The 8,472-nt window shown below is 38.7% G+C and overlaps 1 pseudogene; it reads right to left on the reverse strand.

The window, feature by feature from the left end:
• Positions 1–2,281: 2,281 nt before the first annotated feature.
• LOC121155661 lies at positions 2,282–3,999 on the reverse strand (annotated as a pseudogene).
• Between the last annotated feature and the right edge of the window lie 4,473 nt (positions 4,000–8,472).

The raw sequence follows: 8,472 nt of genomic DNA on the forward strand, positions 1-8,472 counted from the left end.
TAGAGCTTATTACACAAGTAATAGAATGTAATTAGAAAAACAAAACTCCTAAACGTATTCATTTGCTTCAATGGAATCATGATAGCTACAGAAAAAAATCTCAAAACTGTAGTCAAAATATTAACTTCTTAACTTCTAAACACATTTTCCCATGTTTCCAAATGCATGGAACTGACACTAACTTCCCATGTGATATGTCATTCATTCTAAAATTACTTTGGCTTTGGGACCAAATAGTCTTTCAAATTTACTCTAGGCATAAGAGGTATATCAGAGCACCACTTATTCAGCCACTTTTTCCTCAGACCAATCTACTGTCAAGGTTGTCAGACCCTTCTAAGGGAACTGCTAGGACTTTGAACTCAAAAGTCTTGCCTCACAGATACAATAGCTTCTTCTCCCTTCAGAGTAAGATCACAGTGATAAAAAGAACTTTGAAAACTCTAAGTGTCCTGCAAAAACTCAATAGTAAGAACCATTTACTGGAAGCTGCTTTCAACCTAATGTTAATGGACCATGACAAGCCTTGCTCTATACATTTGATTTGACCAAAAACTGCTGTAAAAGGAGTACCTAACTCAGAATGTTTACCCAATACCGCTCCCCAGTCTCAAGGGTGTACTGAACTCATCATGTGGCCATGTGAATGACCAAGCTGCAGTATCCACATGCAGAACAAAAACCAGGTGGAAGGTGCCTTCCTCAAAGCTCAGTGAGACCTCAATACTACATTAACTTTACCTTTAGTCAGAAACAGAGAAAACACCCCCACATAACAAATGTGACTCACACACCTGTTGTCTAGTAAAATTATCTACCTTTTCCTTCTCAGTAACAGGCCTATTATTTAACGTTATGTTAAATGTATTCCATTTCTTAAAAAAAATAACACTGTCTTTGATCAGAAAAACAAAAAATGGCTTACAGAATAACCACACCACTTTTTACAACCAGCCAGATGAATATTCCCTTTAGAAAAATTAGTATGTATGCTACAAACTTTAAATTATTAAAGTACTATAAGCATCTAGAGTGCCATTTGATTCTTTAAACTATACTTAAGACAAATACAGTTATTAATACAAATGCTTAATATGAGAATATTCAACCATGACCATGATAGCAATCTGCTAACTTATTACCACTTCACTGCTTTAGTGGTTTAAACACATTCTGGTAGCAAAAAGGCATTTCCAAAATGAATAAAGAACAACATACTACAGAAATCATTTCAAAAAACAAAACAGTGAAAGTTTGGGTTATCCAGATAAGTAAACTTTTTGAATTTGAACACTACAGATTCCAACACATTTAAGGAATTCTATTCATTTGCCTTAGAAAGGTGCAGAAGTGGCACTTACTGGTATAGTACAATCCCAGTTTGAAGGCATGTATTGTTCTGAAAATGTGAACAATATACAAAATACAGTTGCATAAATTATGTTCCTCACCACCAAATGAGGTCATTTTCAGACTCAAGCTAAGAGTTTTATAAGTGTTAGCTTTAAGATCCTGAGGAGTTATAGAGCAGTACAACTTGTAATTTTTGTTTGGTTGTTGGTTATTTTTTGAACCTGTCATTGATACTGTCTCAACCCAGATGTTTCGAAGAATGGAACTTGCATTATTTTTAACATATTGTTTACCCAATACTATGTCAATTAATTCCATAATGTTGTATATTGATACTCAGGTTTTGTTGGGGCTTTTAACTGACCGGATCTTTACTCTGTTAGCCCTATCTTCAGACTAGAGAAGGTCTCCCCAAGAGGCCACTGAACTTATCTGGACAATAAGACGCTGGACTTTATGCTAGGCATGTGTTTGCAAGGAAGGAATCTCAACTGAATTTGAACTGTGGTTATGCAACAAGGTGGAGGAATCCACCATGGGGGGAGGGGTATGGGAGGGGTGAGAGGAATCCCCAGGGCCTATAAAACTGTATCACATAATACAATGTTAACAACAATTAAAAAAAATAAAAATTAAAAATTTAAAAAATAATAATAAAATAAAAATAAATAAATAAACAAAGTCTGAATCAAGGAAACTTTATAGTGGTTCAGAATTCTCTGAGAATGTACTAACCAGGAGTAAGTCACGTTCTTTAAAAATAAGAAATGTCTTTGAGACTCAGCGATCCAGCTCCTTTACCCTCCAAGATGATTTTCAGCACAGCAGAGTCACCTAAATTTAAGACCAATAATCATTTTAAAAAAAAAAAAAAACAGTTTTGTTAATTAAAAATAAAGGTAGACTACACAACATTTTGTAGCCGTCCTGGGAAAGAAGTGTTCATAGTGCACAGAAAGGCCCCCAGTGGCTGTTTCCTGGGTCCCAAGAAATCCTGGGAAGCTTTTCATTGTCATTGTCCTGTAGCAAAAGGAAGGGCTATCTTTCTGTTCCCTCTCAGTGAGGTAGAACAAATGACCTCCCAAATTAGAACCCGGGAGCAGATCTGAAGAAAATGCAGAGTTCAGGCAAAGCTGTAGCATTACATTTTGATGCCTTCCTGTTGACTGAGCTGTGACAATGTTTTCTTAATCTGTAAAGCTGTGAGCCGAGCGGTTCCTTTGGCGTACCAACATTCTCTCATGATTTTAGCCATTACTCTCAAGGCTTCACAGCTCTGCCATCTGTTTGGAATATTTGGTCTTAACTTCTGTTCACAAACAACTTTTCTCATTTCTTCAATGGATGGATCAAAAGGTACAAGATCATAATAAGGCAGCTGGTAATCTTCATATATTCCACCAATGGAACATTGCGGTGCGATTTCCCAGAATACTAAGCCCATGGCATAAATGTCAGCACGCTTGAAGGATTCAAAATGCTTTATATTTATGGAATCATCAAGAACTTCAGGAGCCATGTACCTTTTCATTCCTACTCTGTGGTTTGGAGCAATATCTATAGTATCTGTGGCTGAATCATGTCTTACTGCCAGTCCCTAGTCTGCAATGCAACAAGTTCCATTCTTCTTTCTTTAAGATGTTCTTAGATTTTAAATCTCTATGAGCAATGGTTGGTTTTCCTTGGGTACCAACAATCTCCATGTGAAGCTGTGCAAGACCATTGGCTGTGGACAGAGCAAGTTTGATCATGCCTTCCACAGTCACTGTGTATCTGTTCAAGTAATCAAAAAGGGATCCATGTTCGTGGTAAGCTGACACTAGCCAGAGTTGAGTCCATGTGCCATTGTCTTTGTTATCCGCTGCAATAAACCCCAGAATGTTCTCTTGGCTTAGCATCACAGTCTGGTAAATCTCCGCCTCCCAGAACCAGGAACGCTCCTCCCTGGAGGAGAAAATCTTCACAGCCACCTCTTCTCCCCACCACTTCCCTCACCAAACTTCTCCAAAGCGACCTTTGCCAATGTTTTCTTGTAACACGATGGTTCTTGCAATTGTCTTCTGAACAAGCAATGGTAAACTTGATCCCGAGCCTGATGTTGTCATATCATAAATCAAATCTTTCAACGTGGTGCCCTCTGAAATAAATGGGTGATCTAACGCAGGATCCTTCTTGTTGGGCACTCGATGGTGCACGACTGTGCGGTTATGGCAGATATAGACCATCAACATAAGTGAGACACAAACAAAGCAGACAGGTCCAGCGATGACAGCTGCTGGTTCAACTGGACCAAGGCCAGTTGACTGCTTTACAGCAGTAGGGGGTTCAATTTTATTGCAGTGGTCCTGGTTGCAGCAGTGTGTTGTAGTAACAGACCCGGCTTTTGAAGAGGATGCACATACAAATGGCCTGTCTCGAGGAATTAGGCCAGTTTCAGCTATACACATACTATTGTGTATAACTTTGTCTGTAGTCTCTGTGACAGACACAAAGCAGAGCCCATCTGTCACACATGTAAAATTGTCTTTTGTGCAGAGGTGGCAGAAACACTGTAATGCCATCGCCCCCCGGCAGCAGTGTCACAGCCGCCACAAGCATGAAGAACAGCAGCCAGCGGGGACACGGAGCAGGGGCCACTGCCTCCATGGTGCCGCTGCAGCCGCCTGTGGCCCAGTCCAGCCTGGCCAGCGCCTCCGGGAAATTTTATTTCTATCTTTCAGATGTTTGTAGCATTTTTGCCTTATTTGTTATTATTACTATCAATATTATTATTTTTTATGATACAGTTCCATAGGCTCTGGAAGTTCCTGTCCCCTTCCCCAAGTTTCCTCACCCCCTCTACTGATTTTTCCTCTAGTATTACAATGCGTAATCTTTCAAGAACAGTCATAAGTCCATCTTTCTGCTGTTTCCTGACATTGTAGACATGGACAATGTCAAAGAGTCCAGCATCCTACGATCAGGATACATGCAACAGTTTCACTGGGAGTCCATCTTTGGTCTGGATGCACAGATGCATACTGCACTATGTCTCCACATCTGGACATGGTAGTCTCTGCTACACTTCTATTACACATCTCCTTAATTACAGAGTCAGAAAACAAAATCAACAACAGGGAGAAAAATGGGAAATTTACAACAACCTAAAAACAACTTGCTATAGAATGACCAATGTGTCACTAAAGTGATGAAAAAGAAAATCAAAAGCCTTGTAGAAACTGATGCTACTGCATTACCCATGTGGCGCTGAAGAAACAACAATGAAAACAAGAATACCTATGTCCATGAGATGCAGCAGAAACAGTGCTGAAAGGGACATTTACAACATTAGGTGTTACAAACAATCAAAATGTCTCCTATGAATGATCTATTAATGAGGATCTATTATAAGGATGGAGCAAGATACAAATGAATAGGAAGTGGAAAAAGATAAAATACACAACAAAAATAATTGAATTTGAAACAAGAGGTATCCATTCCCTGAGGGGATGAGCATCACAACCCTCAGCCACATTAGCAATGAACATCTCTAGAGAACAACTACTTAAAATTAGAGATGAAAGAGTGATGGCTGTTTATGTGGGTCATGACACTGTTGGCATAGGCAATAGCAGGGATTCTAATTTTTTGTTGTCTAAGTATATTTAGAAAATTCATTGGGAGTCTACCCTGAGTCCTTAGTAGAAATGCATTCTGTTGATTCTCCTTGATTCCAGGTACTCTGGTCTCCATTGCATCCTTCATTTGGGGGTTACACATGCATGTTGATTCTTCTTTACTATTTTTTGTTTTGTATTTCTGATGGAAGTTGTCTTGAAAATAATGAGTAAAAAGTTTCTCTGAAAAAACATTTGTTCCTCCTCAGCAAAAGACTGAATTAAGGGGCATTTGCTTTTCTCTTTATTGTTGTCTGATCATTGCCTTTGGAAACCGATAGATTGCTTATTGCAATTTTGCTTGTTTTTAAGTTTCTCCAACTCTATTGAGCACAGATATGTAGACTCAATAGACTCTACCAAATAGGAGGTCTGGACATTAGATTTTCATCACTCTAGCAAAATGCCACCTGAGGATTAGCAAGTGTTTTTTTTTTCTCTCTTTTTCTTTAGTATTTTTTTTTTCTACTTACTTTGTATGGATATTTTTATTGGTGTGTTAAACTTATTTCACAAAATAAAATGAAAATATGCCAGTGGAGTTATCAAATTAAGACGGGGAGAGGAAATAAGGAAGGAGAGGGTGAAGTAGGATGTGTTGCTATGGTTTTAAACTTGTGTCATGGAATATGATAAATGTATTCATTTTATATAAATAAATAAAATTAATTTCAAAAATTGTTTATATACTTCATGGCTTTGTAGGATCAGATCTATTAGAGAGGTCTCAATGTTTGGGACTGCTATTCAGGGTGACAGTAGTAAAATTACAATATTCTTTTAAAATCTAGAAAAGGTGACACAAGAAATTCAACTAGAAACAGAAGAGAACATGTGTATTCTACACAACCAATAGGGGACCGTTATCCAGGATTTATAAACAGCTTCAGAAACAGCAAATCAAACACCCTGTGAAGAAAGAGGTGAAGGAAATGAACAGGCATTTTTCAGAAGAATGAATTCAAATGGTTAATAGGCATAAGAAAAAATGCTTAGGCACCCTACCTGTTAGGGAAACACAAATGGAAACCACATTGAGGTTCCGCTAACTCCAATGAGAGTGGCCTACATACAGAAATCTAACAACTTCTAACACACCTGCTACTTTTAGAGGATGTGGCAGGGGAAGCTATCCTATCCTATCCATAGTAGGTGGGAGTATAGGCTGGTGTAACCACAATGGACCTAGGGGAAAGGCACCCTACCCCATTGTTGGTGGGAGTGTAGGCTGGTGTAACCACAATGGACCTAGGGGAAAGGCACCCTACCCCATTGTTGGTGGGAGTGTAGGCTGGTGTAACCACAATGGAACTTTTTTTCCATCTTAAATATTACACGTTTATTATCGTGTATCCCAGGAGGGTGGTTTATCCAGAAACCAAGAAGAAAATACAACCAATCAGGAAAGGCACGCTACCCCACTGTTGGTGGGAGTGTAGGCTGGTGTAGCCACAATGGAACTCAGTATGGAAAGTACTCACACGATGAAAATTGACCTACCATATGATAGCTATCCCATTCTGGGAATGTATTCAAAGGAAATGAAATCTTCATATGAGAAAATGATCTGTAATCCAATATTTACAGCAGCACAATCTAAAATAGCAAAGACATGGAAACTACCCAGAAGCCTGTCAAAAGAAAAGTGTATAAAGAATCTATGGTACCTACAATATCAGGATACACTTAAATATCAGAATGATTTCTGAAGGACTATACTATTATAATAATACAAGGAAAATCAGTGGGGGGAGGAGGTTTGAAGAAAGGAGAGAAACAGCCAGAGCCTATGGAAGAATATCATTAAAAAAAAAAAGAATTTATGGTACATCTACTCCATGAAATACTACCCAGCCATTAAAAAGAATGAAAATCTACCATTCACAACAATATGATCCCAACTAGAGGCCATTATGCTCTGTAAAATAAGTCAATCCCAAAAGAACAAATATCATACGTTCTCTCTGATAGAAGAAAACTTCATGTAACATAAAAGAACAATAGACATATAAGTAAACATGTATCTTAGGAACTGTATAACAGACTATAATTTTGAGATATGAAGCTCTCATGCAGTGCACATCCCTACCTCCAAAGCAAAGATGGACTCCCCATGAACTGCTAAATGTATCTTGACAATAGGATGCTGAACTCTGCCATTGTCCATAGCTACAATGTTAGGATATATAAGATGGGGCAAATCAGTGAAGAGAAATTCTGGAGCCCATGGAACTGTATCAAAAATAAATAATTTTTTAAAAATAGAAGTAAACTTCTTCAGAAATTTTTCAGGCTATAGAAGAGAGAGAGAGATTGAGAGACTGAGGTTATTGTCTTTACATGCTAACAGTATAATTATAGCTTATGGACCAAACAAAGTATAAAAGTGAATTTATAGAGAAAAGAAACAAGATATGACGATCATCTCAGCAGTGCAGGTGTCCCTATCAGAGCAGGAGTCAGCATCAAACGAGCCCTCCGTGCTCCAATGACTGGAGTAATTAATTGGTTGCCTTTTTTGTGACTCCTGCAACAATTACACAGTTGGATTTTGGATCTGGGTTTGGGTTTTGATTTTGGTTTAGTGGTGGGTTTGTTGCTGTTGTTGTTGTTGTTGTTGTTGTTTGGTTGATTAGTTCGACTGCACTTGGAACGTTTGGCTCCTCGAGCTCTGGTTCCATTGGGGAAAATGTAGCCAGCTCTGAAAGTCCAGGAGACACCCTGAACCTTCTTATTCTTTGGAAGCCAGCACATACATACATCATGTATGGTCTTTCATAATAACTAGAGACTCTCCAATCAACTGGGCTTCAGGTCAAAGGGATTTGGAGTAGAATAGATGCTGAGCTCCTCATAGTTCACCACAGAGAAAGAAATCCTCACACACAGAAACAGAGTCCTTTTCCAAACAAAATGCTCCTTCTGAAGGGATCAACACAATAATCTTAGCAATTAATCTGCCAGTCCTAGTGTTGTAAAACAGCAGCTAAAGTCCTCACCTTGCAAGTTATCCAAGGCAATTTGGTGGAAAAAAAGGAAGACAAAAGGAAGAAGGTCAGGAAGAGGGGGCAAGAGACAGGATTAGCTACATGTTGGCCTCCAGCCGGGTGATCAGGGGCTGGGGTACTCTAGCCATTGCCAGATTGCATTGCAAACTCACTTGAGTTTCTCAAGGCCAGTTTCTGGGATGGATTCTTGAGCAAGTATTATTGATCTGATGCCTTAAACGTAAACCTGGTTAGTCACAAAGTCGTCAGCTAAAGTAATTGCTTCTACCACGGAGAATGAAAGCAAGAACCTAATCTGTTACCTCCACAATTGCTCTAAGATGTTTCTCTTTAATCATAAGATGTATTTACAGCTTAGCTTGAGGAGTGAAAAAGTTAAGACAAAGACCAAGTTGTTTGGTTTTTGACAACCTTGAGCAACAATAATGGACTGTATTCCACTGAGGCCTTAGGCT

This window comes from Ochotona curzoniae, unplaced genomic scaffold, assembly GCF_017591425.1.
Source record: "Ochotona curzoniae isolate NIBS_2020 unplaced genomic scaffold, NIBS_Ocur_1.0 contig_2982, whole genome shotgun sequence".
Taxonomy (NCBI): Eukaryota; Metazoa; Chordata; class Mammalia; order Lagomorpha; family Ochotonidae; genus Ochotona; species Ochotona curzoniae.